Here is a 22,950-nt window from a genome sequence, read left to right as displayed (position 1 = left end):
GTGTCTGTTACAATCACTCAGCTCTGCCTCTGAAGCATGAAAGCCACCATAGATAAAATATAAATGAATTCACATTATATAAACAGAGCATAGGAGAACTGACCATCATTCATTTTGCAAATCTTTCTTGAGCACTTATTAAGCAATGTAATGTCTCTGAACCCAGTCAAAATGTAAACTCCATGAAGGCAAGTATTATATCTATCTTGTTCCTTACTCTAGTCCTTGAACATAGCACTGTGACTGGCACATTTATAGAATGAAAGAATGAATGGTCAAATGAACATCAAGCAAGGGAAAACTTACAGATTGGAAGAACTACAGCAAGCTATTTGAGGTCCATCCTGGCCAAGAGATCCACATAGTCAAGGTGGCCAGGAAGCCTACGATCAGAATAAGAGAAAAGTAAGTCATCCACCAGGTCATAACCTTTGGTAACTTGGCCCAGGAAGGGCCCTTACAGAACAGCAAGGCCTGATGACCCATTCTCTTCAGTGAGCAGGTGGCCACCATCTTGAAAGCAAAGGCCCAATAGCAGGACAAGCAATGCTTGTACATGCAGAAGAGAGACAAGCAGGGACCTATTAATAGAGGACTCGTCAGAGTGGGACTCAAAACCTAATATGGAGGCCCTAGACAAGTACAGAGGCCATACTGAAGGGATTGCTAAGAGAAAACTTGGTCAAGGTCAGGAGCAGTCACAAATAATGAGGAAATAGCATTAAATCATCATGAGCCATGTGCCCTGACATTTACATATGGCATCCAGTGTTATCCTCACAGCAGTCTTGCATGTTCATAATATTCTCCTTGCACCTCCAAAACTGCTTTTGTTAGGTCACATGACTTCATTCCAGGACTCTTCTGTAAAGCCACATAGAGTTTCTCAGCCTTAGCTTTAGGCCAGATAATTCTTTGTTGTGGGAGGCTGTCCTGTGCATTGCAGGATATTTATTTACAGCCCTGACCTCTATCCATCAATTATAATGACCAAAAATATCTCCAGACATTGCCTAATATCCTCAGAGGTAGAGGAGATTTGAGGGCCACTGAGCTACAGGAATCCAGACAGTGAGGCATTGGCAAATGATAGGCACATACGTCAATGGAACAGAACAGAGAGTCCAGAAACAGACCCATACATACACCGTCAATTAAATTTCAACAAAGGTATAATGGCAATGCAACGGAGAGCGAATAGTCTCAACAACTGAATATCCATATATATAAGAAAGATGTGCCATGATGCATATGTCATACTATATACAAAATTAAACTTAAAATGGATCAGAGGCCTAAATATGAAAATCTGAATATGTGATCAATTTGACTTAAATACAAATTTAAAACTTCTAATCTTCAAAAGATAGTTAAGAAAATGAAAAAAAAAAGTCACAGATTGGTAGAAAATATTTGCAAAACAAAAATCTGACAAAGGAGTTGTATCCCCAATATTTCTTTTTAAATCTCAAAATTCAATAATAAAACAAAACAACTCAATTCTTTAAGAGTGGGCCAGGCACAGTGGCTCATGCCTTCAATCCCAACACTTTGGGAGGCTGAGGCAGGGGGATCACTTGAGGCCAGGAGCTCAAGACCAGCCTGGGCAACAGAACAAGACCTCCATCTCTACAAAAAAAAAAAAAAAAAAAAAGTCAGGCATGCTGGCACATGCCTGTTGTCCCAGCTACCTGGGAGGCCAAGGCAGGAGGATCACTTGAGCCCAGGAGTTCAAGTTTACAGTCAGATGTATCATGCCACTGCACTCCAGCCTTGACAACAGAGCAAGACCATCTCAAAAAAATCAACCAATTGATGAAAAATTAAAAAAAAAAAGAAAGTTGTAAAAAGGCACTTCAACAAAGAAAATATACAGAAGACAACTGCATAATAACATGCTCAACATTATTTGTCATTAGGGAAATGCAAATTAAGACCACCAGGTGATATCAATTACACACCTACTAGAATGGCTAAAATTTAAAAACTGACATACATTGTTAGTAGATACAATCATCTTGGAAAATATTTGGCAGTTTCTTTTCTTTCTTTTTTTGAGACAGGGTCTTACTCTGTCACCCAGGCTGGAGGGCAATGGCTTGATAATGGCTGGCTGCAGCCTCAACCTCCCTGAGCTCAGGAAATCCTCCCACCTCAGCTTCCCAAGTAGCTGGGACTACAGGCACATGCCACCACACCCAGCTAATTTTTGTATGGTTTGTAGAGATGGGGTCTCACCTTGTTGGCCAGGCTGGTCTCAAACTCCTGGGGTCAAGCGATCCCCCCATCTCAGCCTCCCAAAGTGCTGGGATTACAAGGATGAGCCACCATACCCAGCCTGCAGTTTCTTATAGAGTTGAAATAGGCTTATTTATTTATTTATTTATTTATTTATTTATTTTTATGTTAAGTTCCAGGGTGTTATATGCAGGATGTGCAGGTTTGTACATAGATAAACCTGTGCCATGGTGGTTTGCTTCAGCTGTCACCCCATCACCTCGGTATTGAGCCCATCATGTATTAGCTTTTTCCTGATGCTCTCCCTCCTCTCCCTGCCCTCCCTCAACAGGCCCCAGTGTGTGTTGTTCCCCTCCCTGTGTCCATGTGTTCTCATTGTTCAGCTCCCATTTATAACTGAGAACATGCAGTGTTTCGTTTTCTGTTTCTGCATTAGTTTGCTGAGGATAATGACTTCCAGTTTCATCCATGTTCCTGCAAAGGACATGATCTCATTCCTTTTTATGGCTGCATAGTATTCCATGGTATATATGTACCACATTTTCTTTATCCAGTCTATCATTGCCAGCTTATGATATTTTGTTATAGCAGCCCAACTGGACTAAGATAGACTTCCTCTTTGACCCACGTGTTATTTAGAAATGCATATCTCCAAATGTTTTGGGATTTTCCAGCTATCTTTCTGTTGTTGATTTCTAGTTTAATTCCATGTGGTCTGACAGCATTCTCTGTATGACTCCTATTCTTTTGAATTTGTTAAGGTATGGTTTATGCCTGGAATGTGTTGTATCTTGGCGAATCTTCATGTGAGTGTGCAAAAAATGTGTGTGCTGGTGTTGTTGGATAAAGTCATCTATAGATGCCCATTATATCTTGTTGATTGATGGTGGTGCTGTTCAGTTCAGCTATATCCTTACTGATTTTCTGCTTGATGGATCTGACTTATCTCAAATTCCATGGTCAATCACTCTACTCACTCCCTTACACACACTCTCAAATCCCTTGCCCCTCTTTGCTTCTGTGCATAAACCACAATTGTGGTCCAAGCCAACCCTCTGCATGTACCTTGCCTATCTCCCCATACATGTTGGAGAAAAACATTCACCATGCTGACTGGTATCTCTATAATTCATAACCACTAACCTCAAGTGGGCCATGTATGCTGCTGGGCAAACAGGCTGACACTCCTTGGTCCTTTCCAGGGATAGACCCATTCCATCCACCTCTCGTGGATGACTATTTCGTACCTTCTCATTTCCCTTCAAATTGCCAACACCTCCTCCTTAATCCTTGCTCTCAGCAGATGACCTTGCTTCCTAGGTCACATTAAGAAATTAGAAGAATTTTCTATCACCATATCTACACCTGTATTTGTGCCCTATACTCTGCCTCCAGGTCTTTCACTCTCAAGTACTTGCCTATGCCACTAGCAAATGTCAACCCCTGCCCTTCTGGGCTAGACTGAGCTTGCCTGCTCAGGGGCCATACTGCAGCAATTCTCCTCTCTTGCTCCTGCGTCATTCATTTGTCCCTCTCTCTTTGATCTTCCTCATCAGTACACAGGCTATGTTTTTCTTTGGGGGGCTTCTTCATTCCTTTTTTCCTCTAGGGAAGTTGCTCTTCCCCATGATAGCCACATGGCTCTCTCCCTCTCCTTCGCAGGTCCTTACCAAATGACACCTCTCAGGGATGCCTTCCCTGCCAAAGCTTGCAACCCCCCTGTGGCGGGCATACCCTCAGGTGACCTCAACGAGCCCTTGAAGAGTCCCTCTCCCCTTGAGTGAGGACAGAACCTGTTCCTACTTGCTTCTAACTAATAAGATATAGCAAAGGTAATGGGGTGTCACTTCCTTGAATAGGTTACATTATATTATACATTATATATATATACAAGATGATGGGCTGTCACTGTCATGGTTACGTTACATTATTGAAAGCTCCATCTTAGCAAACTGAAGCAAGAGATTGTCCTCGCTGGCTTGAGGAAGTAAGCTGCCATGTTGTGAGAGGGTCCAGGGAACTAGGAGGCCTCTAGGATCTGAAGGTGGCCTCCAGCAGACAGCTGTCAAAAAGCAGGGGCCCTCAGTCATCTGAAAATCTGAATACGTAACTTGGACTTAAATCAAAATTTAAAACCTCTAATCTTAATTTAAAACCTCAGTCACACAACCATAAAGAAATAAATTTTGGACTGGGCATGGTGGCTCATGCCTGTAATCCCAGCATGTTGGGAGGCTGAGGCGGGTGGATCATTTGAGGTCAAGAGTTCAAGACCAGCCTGACCAACATGGTGAAACCCCATCTTTACTAAAATACAAAAAATAGCTGAGCATGATGGTGGCAAGCCTGCAATCCCAGCTACTCAGGAGGCCAAGGCACAACAATCCCTTGAACCCGAGAGGTGGAGTTGCAATGAGCCAAGAGATCGCACCACTGTGCTCCAGCCTGGGCAACAGAGTGAGACAAAGAAAGAAAAGAAAGAAACAAAAGAAAAGAAAGAAAGAAGGGAGGGAGGGAAGGAATTCTGCTGACACCGTGAATGAGCTTGGAAGAGGACTCTTCTCCAGTCCTTTTTTCAAATGAGAATGCATCTGCTGACACCTTGATCACAGCCTTGTGAGGCCCTGGAGAGAAGACCTGGTGAAGCCACGTTCAGACTCCTGGACCCACAAAAACTGTGAGACAATAAGTGTGTGTGTTGTTTTAACCTGCTGTTTGTAGTAATTTGTTATGCAGAAAAATAGAAATCCAATATACCCTAAGCTGGGCACGGTGGCTCACACCTGTAATCCCAGCACTCTGGGAGGCCTAGGCGGGTGGATCACGAGGTCAAGAGATAGAGACCATCCTGGCCAACATGGTGAAACCCTGTCTCTACTAAAAATACAAAAATTAGCTGGGTGTGGTGGTGCGCACCTGTAGTCCCAGCTACTAGGGAGGCTGAGGCAGGAGAATCGCTCGAACCCAGGAGGCAGAGGTTGCAGTGAGCTGAGATCGCACCACCACATTCCAGCCTGGTGACAGAGTGAGAAGACTCCGTCTCAAAAAAAATAAAATAAAATAAAAGCTAATACAGCCCAAATGCTGCTCCCTGGGACCCTTTTCTATTATTATCTTTTCACCTTAGCACTTACCACTTTCTGACATATTTTCTATTTCACCAATTTCCCTTGCTGATGTCCTATGCTTCCCCCATGACTCCCACACAAAAGTTCCACTAAGACAGGGATTTTTATCTTTTTTTTTTTCTCTGCCATTATAGTCTCAGCACCTTCAACAGTCTCAGTAAATGTTTGTTGAGTGAATGAATACATGAATGGATGCTAAATCCTATTACCTGAGCAGAGAAATTCATCAAACTTATATATATACCTCAGGGAGGTAAGACAGAAAAGATAACAGGTTTGTTGCATTTTCAACTTGTTGTTAAGGAAATGTTTAAGCATTGATTCTACAGCTCATGAGCAGCAGGGGGAAAAAAGCATTGATTCAAGACCACTGTGATGTTTCCAAGTGTGGTTTATTCCAGGGGTAAATTATAAATTTCTAATTTTTAATTTTTATTTTGTTTTTCATCATCCACTGTATAATCGTGACTGTCTCCAGTATATAATTTCTTAGAGCATCATTCTTTGAGGTCTTTTAACTTGACTCACATTTTAAAAATACATTTCTCATCAACCCTCAGTACACACTGATACCCACATACATAACTGAAAAGTATCACAAAGTAGTACTTATTCTTTTAATGTGCTCTGATTGTTTCCCATTCTGTTGCATTCTGTTGTGTTTCATTTTTTAAAACTGGACAAGACCCGCCAGTAGGATTGACAAGACCAATCCTCAGTTTTCAAGCTTCTCCCAGGTTTGGATTGCTATGGGTTTGACATTATTCTTCCTGGTGTCTGTGGTAAGGCCCCCTCTTCTGTGCTGCATGGAAAATAGAAATACCTGCCCTAGCAGCTAGGGGAGCTGGGGGAAGCACTGGCGTTTTCTTGTGAAACTGACATGGAGTGAGCCTGAATTGAGAGCCGCCCACCTCTACTGCAGCTGAACCAGAGAAACACCAAGCCCCAGATGCTCATCGTCATTAGTTTGTGTGAGTGTTTCTATATTTCGAAGACTCTATAATATCCAAATAACTATCGCAACTAATCTTTAATCATGGTCATGTCTCAGATGTCTTAATGGTCCCTGAGTCACCAGCAGTTGGCCTTTGAATCTCTGATTGTAAAGTGTTTAAAAGAATCCCTGAAACATTAGCCACCTTACATGATTCCAAATGGCATAACTTGTGAAGATAATGAAAAATTATGGTAAAGCACTTTTCATACAGCATGAACTAATCAGTGAGCCCAGAAAAGCCGATGTTGATGAAGTGCCATCAAGTTATGGCATGAAATACCACCTGCGGGTAAATCTGGGTCTAATTTGCCTTTGCAAGTAGTTTTCTATTTATTTGAATGTGAAATGAATCTTAAGGATGGCAGATGATAAAGATGCTGCCCCTTCAACACTGATTTGATTGGAAGTGCATTTGTCCTTTCTTTGAGCCTGCAGTTTCAGAGACTTTTTCAAATCTTCCTTTGTAAGTGTTAGCCCAGCAGTGCAGGCAGAGGGGGAGATGCCCCGGCACCTTCCTCCCTCGCTGCCTTCACCCCACCATCCTGCCTGAAGGCCGGAGTGAAGGGCAAGGAGTGGAGATGCAGAAAGCCGGAACTCACTCAGAGAGAAGTCAGGAGCCAGTGAGGCTGAGCGTGCTTCTTCTCACGCTTTTTGGCTCCCCTCACCATTTTGGCCCCCATTTTCCTTCCCTTTTGGCTTTGTCCCTGTTATTGTGATTCTTAGCGTCAGATGGCCTCAGCTCTCCTATTTAATGGATGTCTCTGCTAATGTAACATTCTCTTATCATCATGTGGAAGCAATGGCCAAATCCACAATACGGGCGATTCTACAGGACAAGTAGACCAGTTTCTTCACGACATGAATAATCAGGTGGAGGTGAAGGGGAGGAACGGCTATAACATAAGAGATGAAAGACATTAGTCAGATTCAGTCTTGTCTCAAAGTAGAGACAGGAGTATAGTGGATTCCCAACTGTGCATCACTCACCATCAATGTTTATCAATATTTTGTTCTTCTTGCTTCAATTATTCATTCCAACAGGTGTGTGTGTGTGTGTGTGTGTGTGTGTCTGTGTTGTGTATAGTAGCTATGGTCTCAACGTGTCCCCCTAAATTCATGTGTCGGAAACGTAATCTCCCCAATGCAACAGTGTTAGGAGGTAAGGCCTTTCAGGAGATAAGTCGCAAGGGCTCTGCCTTTGCAACTGGATTAATGCCACTATGGAAAGGGCTTGGGGAGTGAGTTCTCTGTCTTTCCCTCTTCTGTTGTTCTGCACGTGAGAACACAGTCTTCCTCCTCTCTCACCCTTCCACCTTCCATCATGTGAGGCCACAGCAAGAAGTCCCTAATCAGATGCTAATGCCTTAATCTTGGACTTCCCAGCTTCCAGAATTTGAGAGAATACATTTCTGTTCTTTATAAATTACCTAGTCTCAGGTTTCTGTCATAGCAACACAAAACAGACTAAAACAACAATATTTTAAAGTAAATCCTAGAGTTTCTATTATTTCATCCGTAAGTACTTTAATGTATGGCACTTACAAGTACACTTTGGCAAAATGTTTTCAGCCTTTGACAAGGGGCTCTACCGGAAGCAACCCTGTGACTTTTTTTTTTTTTTTTTTTCCTAAGAGTCCAGGTCTCATTGTGTTACCCAAGCTGGAGTGCAGTGGCACTCCACTGAAGTTTGAGTGCATTACAGCTGCAAACTCCTGGGCTCAAGTGATCCTCCTACATAAGCCTCTTAAGGAGGTAGGACTACAGGCATGTGCCACCATGCCTGGCTGTTTTCATTTTTTGTACAGAAAGTGTCTCGCTATGTTTCCCAGGCTAGTCTCAAACTCCTGGTCTCAAGTGATCTACCTCAGCCTCCCAAAGTGCTGGGATTACAGGAGTGGGAGCCACTTTGCCCAGCCCCATGTGTCTCTAAATGAGGGTTTACTCTAAGGACAGTGCTGACATTTATAAAAACACACTGTTTCTCTCCCCAGATCCTCAGGATAAAATTCCTCCTGGACTGTGCTTAGGAGAAACTTCACAATTTGTCACCAAAACACTAAAACTTGAGTACCAAATCAAATGTTCTTTATACAAGATCTGCTAGGAAGCTTAGATACAAAATCTGTGGCCAACCATGTCATATAGCTGCACACAAGGAGATGAAATTTTCTATTACTGTTATTTCCTATTCTAATATGTTCCTCTTCTTTTCATTCGTTTTTCTTTCTCATCCACTTCAAATTTGTGTTATCTTATTTATTTTTATATCTCTATAAGCAGAGGTATGCTGGTGTTTCACAACTAGTTCTCTGAAAAAAATGCCTATACATGTATACATTTATTATACATTTTGCTGCTATAAATGATGTATATCCCACAATAAGCAAATAAGAGTAAACTACATAATACTCTGTATTGTAAATTCCATGCAGCCAATTGATTCTCACGTATGCTTTCATTGAGCTTTGTCAAATCCTTTATCCATAGCTAACATACAGTTGCAATTGACACCTCTAGAAACCTCTTCTCAGGGAAGAGGAAGACTGCCCTTTGGCTTCCAGATTCATGCGTTTTAAGATCTCCTGAGCTATGTTGGCTCTGTTCAATTCTCCCTTCCCTAGCTGCCTCCCCGAGGGCTTTGTCTAGTTGCAACAAAATCATGACATGTTTCTCTATGGACAGTCAAGGCCTCTGAAGCACAGTAATGACGAAGTGCATGGCCCTGGACAGAGAGTTGAGGGGCTGAGTCCTCGATTGCCAATCCCTGCCCTACCCCTTGTAGACTGTGTAAACTCAGGACACGTTATCTCTGCATTTCTTTCCCTCATGGTGCAAATGAGAAGGTTAAATTAGATAATCATCAAGGTCCCTTATAGCTCTAATATCCTTTGGTTAGGCTCTTATTAAATATGCATCAGACACATTCGGCTGTAAGCTTTATTTTCTGATAATACTAAACTCTGCCCTTGTGTGCACAGCCCTTATAACTTGCTGCTTGTATAATATGTTCCTTTGCTCACAAAACACAATAGCAATATTCCCTCTAACAGCAATCTTCTATTCAGTGACTGCCTTTCTCAATATTACTTTTCTTCCTTTTTTTTTTTTTTTTTTTTTTTTTTTTTTTTGAGATGGAGTCTCACTCTGTCACCTAGGCTGGAGTGCACAGGCACGATCTCAGCTCACTACAACGTCTGCCTCCCGGGTTCAAGTGATCCTCCTGCCTCAGCCTCCTGAGTAGCTGGGACTGCAGGCACCCACAACCATGCCCAGCTAATTTTTGTATTTTTAGTAGAGATGAGGTTTTGCCATGTTGGCCAGGCTCGAACAGGTCTCAAACTCCTGACCTCAAGTGATCTGCCCGCCTTGGCCTCCCAAAGTGCTGGGATTGCAGGCGTGAGCCACTGCGCCTGGCCTCAATATTACTTTTCTAAGACTTATTGGGAGGCGATCATGAAAAAATAAAATAATTTTTTAAAAGCGAAAAAAAAAAAAAAAACCCCACAAAACCACAGCAACTCCCTTCAACTCCCTTCACTCCCATCTCCTTTTGCCTTTTCTCACGTATTCAGGTGCATCAGGCTTATGGAGTTGGCTCAGATCCTAAGTCCTCCACTCTGGGGAATGAATGGACTTTTATCTGCCTGGATTTAGAAGCCAGGTCCTATTGACAACATGCTATTAAGAGTTCCAAATAACCTTTAAGTAGCTAAATGAAATGATCGTTGTCTACCCCGATCCTACGTGATTTAAGTGTTGTTTGTGAGGAGATGAATCACAGGGCAGTGCTTCACTAACTGTTCTCATTAAACTTTCAAGGTTCTGGACTCCAGGTGGTGGCGTGTTTATTTCTGTCTACACCTTCCCCTCAGACAGGTTTAGTGCCCATCATTCTCATGCAGGGGGCATCCCAGAGCCTAGTGCTCCCAGTCTTTCTCCTTTACTTATTACCTTTCAGGCTCAAACTCACCCACCTGTTTCAACAGAACAACAGCTGAGAAATAGAGCAGGTCTCCTCCTTCACAGACCGCTTAACTCCTGCCTCGCCTCTGCCTTCTGTACAGGCTTGATAGTCAGGTGCATGGTCCAGAGGCCTCCACGTGCAGAAAACAAGACCAGGCTGCCAGCCTCTTCCCCAAAGCATCCTGGGTTTCTTCTCTGAGAGTGCCACAGCATTCTCTCTCCTTTAAGGCCTTGGGTGTGTTCACAGAGTCTCATCACAGGCTACCGCCCACTGGCACCTCATGTAATCTCAGTGAAACCATTCACGTTCTGGGCATCCAGGACCATGAGGATAACCCTATAGCCACTTCATATTACTGTGCCAAGCACATTACCTCACTTAATTCTCACTTAACTCACTTAATTTAACCCCAAGAGGGCTGATATTCAGATGGTTGGCACCGGTAAGTCCTAATGAATTATTTATAATCCACTTCTATTCTCACTGGCCTGGGACATACCAGTTGTGAAAGGTATTAAATATGACCTGGAGGTAGATGTCACTTACAGTTTTCAAAGGAGGAGATGGAGACCCTGAGTTATCCTGGAAGAGCGGGAGGGCGCAAGGCATTTCTCAAAAGAAGACACACAGAAACTACAACAGGGATCACCACGGCAGACAGGAGGCAGAACCAGATTGCAGCTCCGACTTGGACAGACAGAGCAGCCTACGGAGGCTCACATCATGAATTTTAGCTCCAGAACAACTGCAGGAATAAACCAGGAATCCTGAGAGGACCCACAGACCCTCTTGAAGGAAGCAGACTGCTCCTGCAGGACCCAGGAGACACCCCAAATACTGTGAGTGCCCCAACTGTGGAAGTGGGAAAAGGAGACCCTCCGCCCCCGAACACACACCCCCCCTGGGGAAACTGAAGGCCTAGTTTGCGAAAGAAGTTTCCGACCTTACCTGGAGCTGAGTCAATTTAGAGAGCCGAGTGAACTACAAGGGTAAAGGAAGCAGTCGGAAAGGCCCTGGGAGCTCGCTGGGACCCCAAGCAGGCCATTCTTACCTGGCACCACAAGGATCCTTCAGGAGGGCAGCCAGAGGTGTGGGGAAAATGCCACAGGGAGAAGGAAGTCTCCAGCTGAACTTCATAACAATTTGAACCAGGCGAGAAGCCTCCTGGCCAGAACTCTGGGGAGAACGCGAATCCAGCATGCAGACTCCACAGGTGGGGGAAGAACTGAGCCCTTTTCCTTTGCAGCTGGGAGGTGGGTAGTCTGGGGCAATTCTCAGCCCTGCTTGCCCACTGCCTGGAAACAGATTTGGTGCTGTTAGGGGAGGCACTGGGGGAATGAGACCAGCCCTTTGGATTGCGTGGGAGCTGGGTGAGGCCTGTGACTGCTGGCTTTCCCCTACTTCCCTGACAACCCGCATGACTCAGCAAAGGCAGCCATAATCCTCCTAGGTACACAACTCTATTGACCCAGGAACCTCACCCCCATTCCCGACAGCAGCCGCAGCAAGACCTGCCCAACCAAGGAGAGTCTGAGTTCAGACACACCTAGCCCTGGTCCTTCCCTACCCACGCTGGCAACTGAAGACAAAGGGCATATATATTCTTGGGAGTTCTAGGGCCCTGCCCACTGCCAGTTCCTCCTCATACTACCACAGCTGATGCTCTCTGGAAAGCGCCACCTCCTGGCAGGAAGCCAATCAGCACAAAAATAGAGCATTAAACCACCAAAGCTAAGAACCCTCAAAGAGTCCATTTCACAACCCTGCCACTTCCACCAGAACAGATGCTGGTATCCATGGCTGAAAGACCCATAGATGGTTCACATCACAGGACTCTGCAGACAACTCCCAGTACCAGCCCAAAGTCTGGTATGCTTGCTGGGTGGCTAGACCCAGAAGAGAGATAACAATCACTGCAGCTTGGTTCTCAGGAAGCCATATCCATAGGACAAGGGGGAGAGTACTACATCAAGGGAACACTCCATGGGACAAAAGAATCTGAACAGCAAGCAGCCTTCAGCCCTAGACCTTCCCTTTGACAGAGCCTACCCAAATGAGAAGGAACCAGAAAACCAACTCAAGTAATATGACAAAACAAGCCTCTTTAACAACCCCCAAAATTTCACTAGCTCAACAGCAATGGATCCAAACAAAGAAGAAATCCCTGATTTAGCTGAAAAAGAATTCAAGAGGTTAATTATGAAGCTAATCAGGGATGCACCAGAGAAAGGTGAAGCCCAATGCAAGGAAATCCAAAAAACGATACAAGAAGTGAAGGGAGAAATATTCAAGAAAATAGATAGCATGAAGAAAAAACAATCAAAACTTCAGGAAACATTGGACACATTTATAGACAAATGCTCTGGAAAGTCTCAATAGTAGGGTTGAACAAGTAGAAGAAAGAAATTCAGAGCTTTGTAGGATTAACCCAATCCTACAAAGACAAAAAAGAATGAAAAAATATTAACAAAGCCCCCATGAAGTCCGAGATTATATTAAATGACCAAACCTAAGAATAATCAGTGTTCCTGAGGATGAAGAGAAATCTAAAATTTGGAAGATATATTTGGGGAAATAATCAAGGAAAACATCCCCAGCCTTGCTAGAGACCTAGACATCCAAATACAAGAAGCACAAAGAACACCTGGGAAATTCATCACAAAAAAAATCATTGACTAGGCACACTGTCATCAGGTTATCTAAAGTTAAGATGAAGGAAAGAATCTTAAAAGCTGTGAAATAAAAGAACCAGGTAACCTATAAAGGAAAACGTTTCAGATTAACAGCAGATTTCTCAGCAGAAACCCTGCAAGCTAGAAGGGATTAAGGCCCTATCTTCATCCTCCTCAAACAAAACAATTATCAGCCAAGAGTTTTGTAACCAGCAAAACTAAGCATCATATTTGAAGGAAAGATACAGTCTTTTTCAGACAAACAAATGCTGAGAGAATTCGCCACTACCAAGCTACCACAACAAGAACTGCTAAAAGGGCTCTAAATCTTGGAACAAATCCTGGAAACACATCAAAACAGAACCTCTTTAAAGCATAAATCTCACAGGACCTATAAAACAAAAATACGATTTAAAAAGCAAGAACAAAAAACCAACATACACAGGCAACAAATAGCATGATGAATGGAATGGTACATCACATCTCAATACTAACATTGACTGTAAATGGCCTAAGTGCTCCACTTAAAAGATACAGAACTGCAGAATGGATAAGAACTCACCAACCAACTATCTGCTGCCTTCAGGAGACTCACCTAACACATAAGGACTCACATAAACTTCAAGTAAAGGAGTGGAAAAAGTCATTTCATGCAAATGGATACCAAAAGCAAGCAGAGGTAGCTATTCTTACATCAGACAAAAATCTTTAAAGCAATAGCAGTTAAAAAAGACAAAGAGGGACATTATATAATGGTAAAAGGCCTTGTCCAACAGGGAAGTATCACAATCCTAAACATATATGCACCTAACACTGGAACTCCCAAATTTATAAAACAATTACTAGTAGACCTAAGAAATGAGATAGACAGCAACGCAATAATAGTGGGGGACTTCAATACTCCACTGACAGCACTAGACAGGTCATCAAGACAGAAAGTCAACAAAGAAACAATGGATTTAAACTATACCTTGGAACAAATGGATTTAACAGATACATACAGGACATTTCATCCAACAACCACAGAATACACATTCTATTCAACAGCACATGGAACTTTCTCCAAGATAGACCATATGATAGGCCATAAAATGAGCCTCAATAAATTTAAGAAAATTGAAATTATATCAAGCACTCTCTCAGACCACAGTGGACTAAAACTGGAAATCAACTCCTGCTGGTTCCCCAATTTTGCAGTTGTGAATTGTGCTGTTATAAACATGTGTGTGCCAGTATCTTTTTCGTATAATGACTTCTTTTCCTCTGGGTAGATACCCAGTAGTGGGATTGCTGGATCAAATGGTAGCTCTACTTTTAGTTTTTTAAGGGATCTCCACACTGTTTTCCATAGTGGCTATAAAAACCCTTCCAGACATTGGCTTAGGCAAGGGTTTCATGACCAAGAACTCAAAACCAAACGCAATAAAAACAAAGATAAATAGCTGGGACTTAATTAAACTACAGAGCTTTTGCATGGCAAAAGGAACAGTCAGCAGAGTAAACAGACAACTCACAGAGTGGAAGAGAATCTTCACAATCTATACATCTGACAAAGGACTAATATCCAGAATCTACAATGAACTCAAGCAAATCAGCAAGAAAAAAACAAACAATCCCATCAAAAAGTGGGCTAAGGACATGAACAGACAATTCTCAAAGGAAGATATACAAATGGCCAACAAACATATGAAAAAGTGCTCAACATCACTAATGATCAGGGAAATGCAAATCAAAACCACAATGCGATACCACCTTACTCCTGCAAGAATGGACATAACCAAAAAATCAAAAACCAGTAGATGTTGGCGTGGATGCGGTGATCAGGGAACGCTTCTACACTGCTGGTGGGAACCTTTAGGTTTTCCAGGATGTATATGGGTGCTCTCCTTGATGGAGTTTGGGAAAGATACCTCTTTATTCACTCATCTCCTCCACAACTTAAGTGTTTGGGAATTGAGGAAGCCTGCACCTTAAGAGCTAAACAGGTTCTTCTTGGTGGATTTCTTGGTCTCTCTCTCTATATATATACATTTTTTTGCTTTTGCTCTTTTTTTTTTTTTTTTTTTTTGAGATGGAGTCTTTGCTCTGTCGCCCAGGCTGGGGTGCAGTGGCGCAATCTCTGTTCACTGCAACCTCTGCCTCCCGGGTTCAAGTGATTCTCCGGCCTAAGCCTCCCAATTAGCTGGGACTACGGGTGCCCATGTTCAGCTAATTTTGTATTTTTAGTAGAGACAGAGTTTCACCGTGTTGGCCAGGCTGGTCTCAAGCTCCTGATCAAGTGATCTGCCCGCCTCAGCCTCCCAAAGTGCTGGGATTACAGACATGAGTCACCATGCTCGGCCCCCTTACTGACAATTTTAACCCAGGTGCAGCTGAGACAACACATTGACGGAGCAGAGAGACGATCATCAGAAATGTGAAGCACATTTGTCATCAACACTAAGCACAGCTAACTTTATTACTTCTGGTTTTTTCCCTTCCTTTTCAGTGATGAAATAAGTCCCAGTCCCAGCAAATGGCAAATCTCTATGTTTAAAGTGCACTTGGATTTTACTAATTTACTTTTCTCATGCATAATTCAAAGGGGGATTTTATTTCAGTACTTTATTTGTGCCTTCTAGTTATTATTCCTTCTGAAAATGGCTCCTCACATATATTCGAGCTAAAGCTTTACTGAAGGTTTTGTGTGTGGGGGGGTGGGGGGGCGGGGGTAACTTCATTTTCTTAAGCCTACAAAATGGAAGAGTCGGTTTGGGTGATTGCTTCATGGTGGTGTTGAATTTGTAGGTCAATATGAATTCCAGTGAGGAGTGGGGGCAGAATGAGGAATGAAATGTCACAGTACCAGAATATGGGCTTATAGTTTCTCGGAAGAGATCTTGTTTGAGCCAAAAGTCTCTAATTGCAGAGGAAATGGCTTGATTCAGAAGTTAACAGGCAGCCTCTCTTGAATGCCAGGAACTATATTCCCCAGGGCCCAAATACTGTGACTTTAAAAAAAAAAAAGAAAGAAAGAAAGAAATCCACTTTACCCCAGCACTGTGATGTAGAACATTCTCTATGTTGGGGATTGGGGTGGGGGACACAACACGAATCTCACTGACTTAAAAAAAATATACAAAATAAAAATAAAAAAGAAGAAAGAACCTCACTGACTTAAGAGATAAGCACTGAAACCCCCCAAGGGAAGCAGGCCAAGAAGAGAGCTCCCGGCACCCTGTCTCCCTGTCCCAGGCTGCCTCCTGTCAAGTTCGGTGCAAATCTTGTGCTGCCAGAGTTTCCTGCATCTCTGTGGGAGTAGTGACAGCCCATAAGGAAGATGAATAACTTCAGGGACCACTTTGTAAGGCCCAGGAACCTTAAGTGTGAGGTCTTGTGCCCGTGTGAAGACAGAAGTCCTTGGCACCATGACACAGTTGCTCAGTCCAAACCTCCTCGCAGGGGAGGCTGACCCAGGGTTCAGCTTGCGGCCCAACAGTGACCTCTGGAGAGACCATAGCATCATAGACGGACGGGGGCTTGGAGACCACCCAGTCCAACAGCCTCGGTGAGGAAACTGAGACCAAGCCCTTACCTCCAATGCTCTGACTCCTGACACAGCCAAAATCCACTGCACCGTGGTGGGGGTGTGCTCCCTCGGGCTTTAACTTGCATGGTCATTGGCTATGAATCAGTCTGAACCTGAATGTAGTAAGACGTAATGGTTTTACTAGCCTCAAAATAGAAACCCAATTTCTCTCCTGACATTTTCCATCTACATTTTCTCCGCTAAGTTTTTTCTTAGCTTCTGCTAGGAAAAGTCTCTTGCTGAACAACTCTGCCTGTTATATTCCTGGAGAACATGCCATAACTGCCTGGGGTGAACTGATTAATATAAGCCTAAGTTTGGAGTCCTTCTGCGATGGTTCTAAAAAAAAAAAAAATCTGTTATTATCCCAAGATTTGTTAGGAACAAGTACTCACGAAGGTAAGAGTGAGACAAAATGACATTTTCATTTACAAATCCTTTGAATGCTTTAAGACCCAGCCATTTCTCCTGGTGATGGCTGTCTTGATCTGCCTAATGACTGAGCCCTTGTTTTGTTTAATCACTTCAAGAAACACAAACTAGTTTCATTTCATTAGTGCTTAAAACGTCATTATGATTAGGGCATTGAGCGGTGAATGGCATATTTGTGTTGCTTAAAGTGGAGCATCTATTTTAATTGTGATTAGTGTTCTCAAAGTAGTCAACTAATACCTTTAAATATTAATGGGAGGGGGACAGGAAGGATGTTAAAATGGGCTCATCAAACATAGAAGGACATACCATCTTTTGTTAATTCCAAGACTCACTTTTTCACATTTAATATCTAGCGATCAATGGCAGTGCTTTTTCTTTCTTAGTAATACATAAAACAATGATGTATTTTATAATATATGGCACCTTAGATTCAATAAAACACTATTGCAAGCTACTTGTTCATATGAACTTATTGGTTGATTTACAATCTTGGGGAAAAATAAATTGTAGCCATTTCCTTATTTTAACATTTACATGTGGCAAATAAGATTATCCATAGTGTCTATGACGTAATGAAAATTCCAGGCTTCCTAAAGAAAATTTCCTTTGCTTCACTCCACGGAAGCCCACTTTAGTTAGCTTCTGGTAAGACCAGTCGCTCTAAGCCTTCCGTTATCTCCACATGTGTTGCTCCAGTAGAGAAACAGACTGATTTGGTGATCATGTCTTCATCAAAACTGGTCTTATTAACCAAAAAAGAGTAAAATATGAAAGTTAATCTAGCTATAGAAAACTATGCAAACTTCAACTATAGGATCAGTAGGCTCAGTAGGGTTGGTTCTTCTTTTCTTTCTTCTTTAAAACAAACAAACAAACAAACAGGTTGGGCACAGTGGTTCATGTCTATAACCCCAGCACTTTGGCAGGAGGATCGCCTGAGCCCAGGAGTCTGAGACCACCCTGGACAATAAGGTGAGACCCTGTTTCTCCAAAAAAAAAAAAAAAAAAAAGCCAGGGATGGTAGTACACACCTGTGGTCTCAGCTACTGGGGAGGCTGAGGTGGGAGGATCACTGGAGCCACCTCAAGCCACTACAGGCTGCAGTGAGGTCAAGGCCGCAGTGAGCTGTGATCGCACCACTACACTCCAGCTTGGGCAACGGAGCAAGACCCTGTCAAGAAAGAAAGACAGAAAAGAGAGAAAGAGAAAAAGAAGGGAAAGAGGGAGGGATGGAGGGAGGCAGGCAGGAAGGGAAGGAGGGAAGGAGGGAGGGAGGAAGGGAGAGAGGCAGGAAGGGAAGGAGGGAAGGAGGGAGGGAGGCAGGAAGGGAAGGAGGGAAGGAGGGAGGGAGGGAGAGAAGGAAGAGAAAGAGAAAGAAAGAAAGAGAGACAGAGGGAGGGAGGGAAGGAAGGAAGGAAGGATAGAAAGAAAGAAAGAAAGAAAGAGAAAAAAGAAAAAGAAAGAAAACTATACTCCGATATGTTTAAATTTCAACACTAGTGATAATGATCTGCCCCAATATTAGCACATCCTATGACTAAGCATGCTTAAGTCTCTCAAGGTGATAAAAGTCATCCTGAGAATCCAAAAGATGACGCCAAGTCATTTTCAGCTCGTGTGTGGTCGCTGAGGCATCATAAGGACAATTAATAGCTGATTCAGAGATAAGCAACAAACTCTTGCTGGTCTTATAAACAGGCTCGATGGAAAACTTAAAGAACAGGTTTTGAGCCAGATGAAAATGGCTGGGGGAGGGCACAGGGAGGAGAGGGTTGAGAATGAAGCATCTGCTTTCAGGGCAGGGGCCTGAGGCTCCTAAGAAGGGTGGCACACCTGTGGCTGCCCCTTCTCACCGACATGGACACGCTCCCATCACCACCCCAGCCCTCACTCCTGTAAGTTGGGGAAAATTCCCTTCTTTTTGGTTCAGTCTGAAACCTTGGGCACTGGAGACCTTACTTACACTCCAGAGTCTCCTCTGGGCTTGTCCTAAGAGACCTTCTGGTGCTCATGGCCTAATGGCACGGCAAAGGGTCTGATGTGGGTACCCAGTCCAGCTCTTCCAGGACCCTTTCTCCAGAGTCAGGACAGAATGTCACGAGTGGGGTTCAAGCCGAGGCATTTGCTGGCTGCCAGCCAGTCTCATTCAGTAGGTAGATCTTGCTTAAACAAACTTTGGTATAGACCAACCACTTTTATTAGGTTTCTAATAAAGTAATCGCAGTTTCCACCATATTTTAATGATGAAAACTGCGATTATTACACCAACCTAATATAATTGAATATAGATGTAATTTCTTTCCATTATTTTTATTGTGAAAGTAGTATGCGCTCTTTGCAGAAAATTTGCATAGAAGAGTAGAAAAAATAAAATCAATATTGCATGTATTCCAGAGACAACTTCTGGTAACATTTTGGCATGTTTCTTAACAGCAGCCCACCCATTTAATGGCACATAACAAGTGAACACTAGCTTCTTGCTTCTCACTGAACTGTCACTCAGCTGGGTCTGTGGAAGGTCAAGACCCTTATATTTTAATTCTAAGAAAGTAAAGGAATCAAGAATGGCTACTCCATAGGTGAAGCAGCCCCTTATATTTTAATTCTAAATACAAATTTATTTGCTTGAGTATCCTAGAATATAATAGCCACCTGGCATGTTGCCTTTGCATTTTGATAGCACCAATTTAAACATAACATGTAAGTGATAAGTACATTCTGAAACTATAATGATACTGTAGACCTTATTTTCCTGAGTAAAGAGATGCAGACTCTGCATTTTTGTTCAGTTCTCTGAAAAAAAAAAAAAGGGAAAAAACACAGGAAGAAGATTCAAAGGTGAATTAGTACAGCGAGCTTTTTACTAAGGGCAGCTACCTTGAGGAGAGGAGACTACGTCTTGCATACCAAGTATTTCTGGCACAGTGAGTAAACCCTTTACCTATGTGTTCACTGTCCTTTGCACTCCCAAGGAGGCTGGATGTGATTAGTCAACTAAAAATTAAATCTGATGAGCACATCATATCAAGAAATCACCCTCTTCGCATTTTTTTTTTTTTTTCCCTTGAGACAGTGTCTTGCTTTGTTGCTCAGGCTGGAGTGCAGTGGTACGATCTTGGCTCACTGCTACATCTGCCTCCTGGGTTCAAGCAATTCTCCTGCCTTAGCTTCCCAAATAGCTGGGATTACAGGCGTGCGCCACCACACCCTGCTAATTTTTGTATTTTTAGTAGAGATGGGGTTTCACTATCTTGGCCAGGCTGGTGTTGAACTCCTGGCCTCTAGTGATCGGCCCGCCTCAGCCTCCCAAAGTGCTGGGTTTACAGGCATGAGCCACTGCGCTCAGCCTTCCTCTTCTCTTTTTTATTGACTTGTTGTCTTTCTATGTTGACTCTGACTCTACATCTCTGTTATACATCAGAATTAAAGAAAAACTTTTCTTTGGGTAGAAAACACTTAGACTGGAAAGGAAGCATGAATGTGTTGGCAGGGACTGGAGTCACTGCCTGCAAATGCTGTAGGTACGGCTGACTCTATTCTTGACATAACAGAAGTTGGTAAAAGGCCTTGGAGCAAAAAATGAAATCCTACCCAAGCAGATGAAATACCTGAAAATCAACAGAAAAAGATTAAACTGTTCCTAAGAAGAGATTGGGGGAACTCAGAAGAAAATGTCAAACTCCCAACAATGATATTGTGGCCACGTGGTTGTGTTTCTTTTAAAAATCTTCGATACAGACACAGTTTGCTTCAGTTCACACCTCAAGGGTGCAGGTTACCGTTGTCCAGCACCCCTCTGTTTTCTAAATTGCCCCCCACTTCCTGCTCATTCCATGTGGTTCTGGTAGGACCACCAATTCCAATTCCTCTTCCACCCCCTGCCTAAGGAGTGGGCACATGACCCAGTCTGGCCCATCTTGGCACTCCATAGCTATGGCTAAGGTCATTGGTTCAAAGGATGGGTGTACAACCAAGTAAAGCCAATAAAATCATCTTTATGGTATTGGAACTGGATGCTGGGAGGCAGTGCATCTGTCTCTATCTCTGGGATCATAAACTCAAAGGTACATAAGAGCTTGGAGCTTCTGGGGGCTATTTTGCAGTTGAATGGAGAAAACTTTGCTGAATGGGAAAGAAAAGAAGGAGGAAAGAAAAACCAGAGTGAGGTCATGATGGCAATATTTGAACGCCTGGATCCAATTATGCCAGAGCCAGCACTAGCCTAACTTGATTTCCAGTTACAGGAGTCAATACATGCTCTTTTGTGCTTAGGCTAATTTGATGTAGGTTTCTGTCACTTGGAGACAAAGACCTACAAAGTCTTCTGACCCTCATTTTGTAAATGTGGAGAAAGTAAACCCTGGAGAGTGTTGGCCAAGATTAGACAATGCCAACGGATTAACCAGTGTACTAAAAATAACCCCAGAATCACAGGGTTGGGGAGCCCTTTTCCACACCCCAGCCATGTGATCTTCTATCCCTGTCTGATCAGCATGAACAGTGTCAGTCTTTGTCAGAGCGCTGGAATCTCTGGACGCCAAAATGATCCTGGACTCTCCAAATACTAATATCTTCCTTTCAAGTCTACCACTGCGCTTTACTTTCTCCCTTTTGTATTTTTTTTTCTCTTTAAGGAAAAAATATGGAATTTATTTTTAAGATTATCTCAAAGATCCCAAGGGCAGGAAGTATAACTGGGCCACCCAAATGTCACCCAAATGTCTAGACAGCCATTGGAAAATTAGGAATCTGTATTATGCTCTGTGTCTCTTGGGGCTACACGGCTTCTTAACTTTTGCTTTTCTCTGTTCTTCTTCCTTCTTCTCCCTGTCTATGGTCCTACTCATCTTTGATACTCATGTCTTCCCCAGCACCTGGGTTACCCAACTGCCCAGTTCATGCATCCTAAAGGAGAGAAAATACAATAAATTTCTCAACCCTTGAAAGTTTACAGCTGAGAAAAACTTTATGTTACTAAAGACAGATTAACAAGAGAAAAGCAAGTTTTACTTTAACGCTTGCAGTGCACATCGCACAGGAGGAACCTCGGATCAGGGGTATCTTTCAAGGCAGTGGCTTGCAGTTCGGCCTCAAATCGTATTTCAACAAAGAGCCGTAACTCTTAGAGGAGTGACAAGACAAAGGAGAGTCTCTCAAAGGTGGGAAAACTGTGGGAAGGTAGCATAGTTTGCTCCCAGATTTCCCTGGCCCTGTGGTGCCGTCTCTGGGCTGATGAGCCAGTGAGAATTTACATCTCTGTCTTTAGGCAGGAAAGGGGCAGAGGAGGTGGGGAGGACTTTCATCTTTGTGAGTCATTGTACTACCATCAGGCAAGCAGAAGGAAGGGCAGGGTGTCCCCCCGCATTTTAACTTCGTTCAGCTCAACAATCCTCAGTATTTTAAAGAAAAATATTTTAGTTTCCTTCAATCCAAACAGAAATCCCATCAGTTCATTTAGATCAGTTGTTCTCGGACATTTTGCTCTCAGGAGTCCTTTATCGTCAGAAATTGTTGAGGAACCCAAAGACCTTTTGTTTACATAGTTATTTTTATCAAGATTTACCATATTCAGAATTAAACCTAAAAATGTTTTAAAGATTTATTTGTTAATTTATTTGATGATAGCAATAAGCCAATTACATGAAACACTGTGGTTGCCCAGGCTGGAGTACTCGGGAGGCTGAGACAGGAGAATCACTTGAAACCAGAAGGCAGAGGTTGCAATGAGCCGAGATCATGCCATTGCACTCCAGCCTGGGCAACCACAGTGAAACTCTCTGTCTCAAAAAAAAAAAAAAAAGAAAAAGAAAAAGAAAAGAAAAGAAACTGGGCAAAATATATGAAATAATAGTTCTTAAGACATTAGGAAATGAAGGATAGTGATTTCTGGAGAGATGGAGAACGAGATGAACTGTACAATTGCCTTGAGAGAGTTCCCAGGCAGCAGT

At 42.9% G+C, this 22,950-nt stretch overlaps 1 long non-coding RNA gene across 1 annotated transcript; it reads right to left on the bottom strand.

Annotated features, from left to right (window-relative positions):
- Window positions 1-5,761: 5,761 nt before the first annotated feature.
- On the bottom strand, window positions 5,762-13,676 carry LOC130541654 (uncharacterized). Its single transcript, XR_008955737.1, has 3 exons — window positions 11,379-13,676; window positions 10,874-11,072; window positions 5,762-7,256 (listed from the first exon to the last, which is right to left on the bottom strand). It is a non-coding gene; the product is annotated as an uncharacterized LOC130541654 (long non-coding RNA).
- Window positions 13,677-22,950: the final 9,274 nt, after the last annotated feature.

This window comes from Pan paniscus, chromosome 6, assembly GCF_029289425.2.
Source record: "Pan paniscus chromosome 6, NHGRI_mPanPan1-v2.0_pri, whole genome shotgun sequence".
Lineage (NCBI taxonomy): Eukaryota > Metazoa > Chordata > Mammalia > Primates > Hominidae > Pan > Pan paniscus.
The sequence above is the reverse complement of the archived record's forward strand: the minus strand, read 5'-3'. Positions and strand labels throughout refer to the sequence as shown.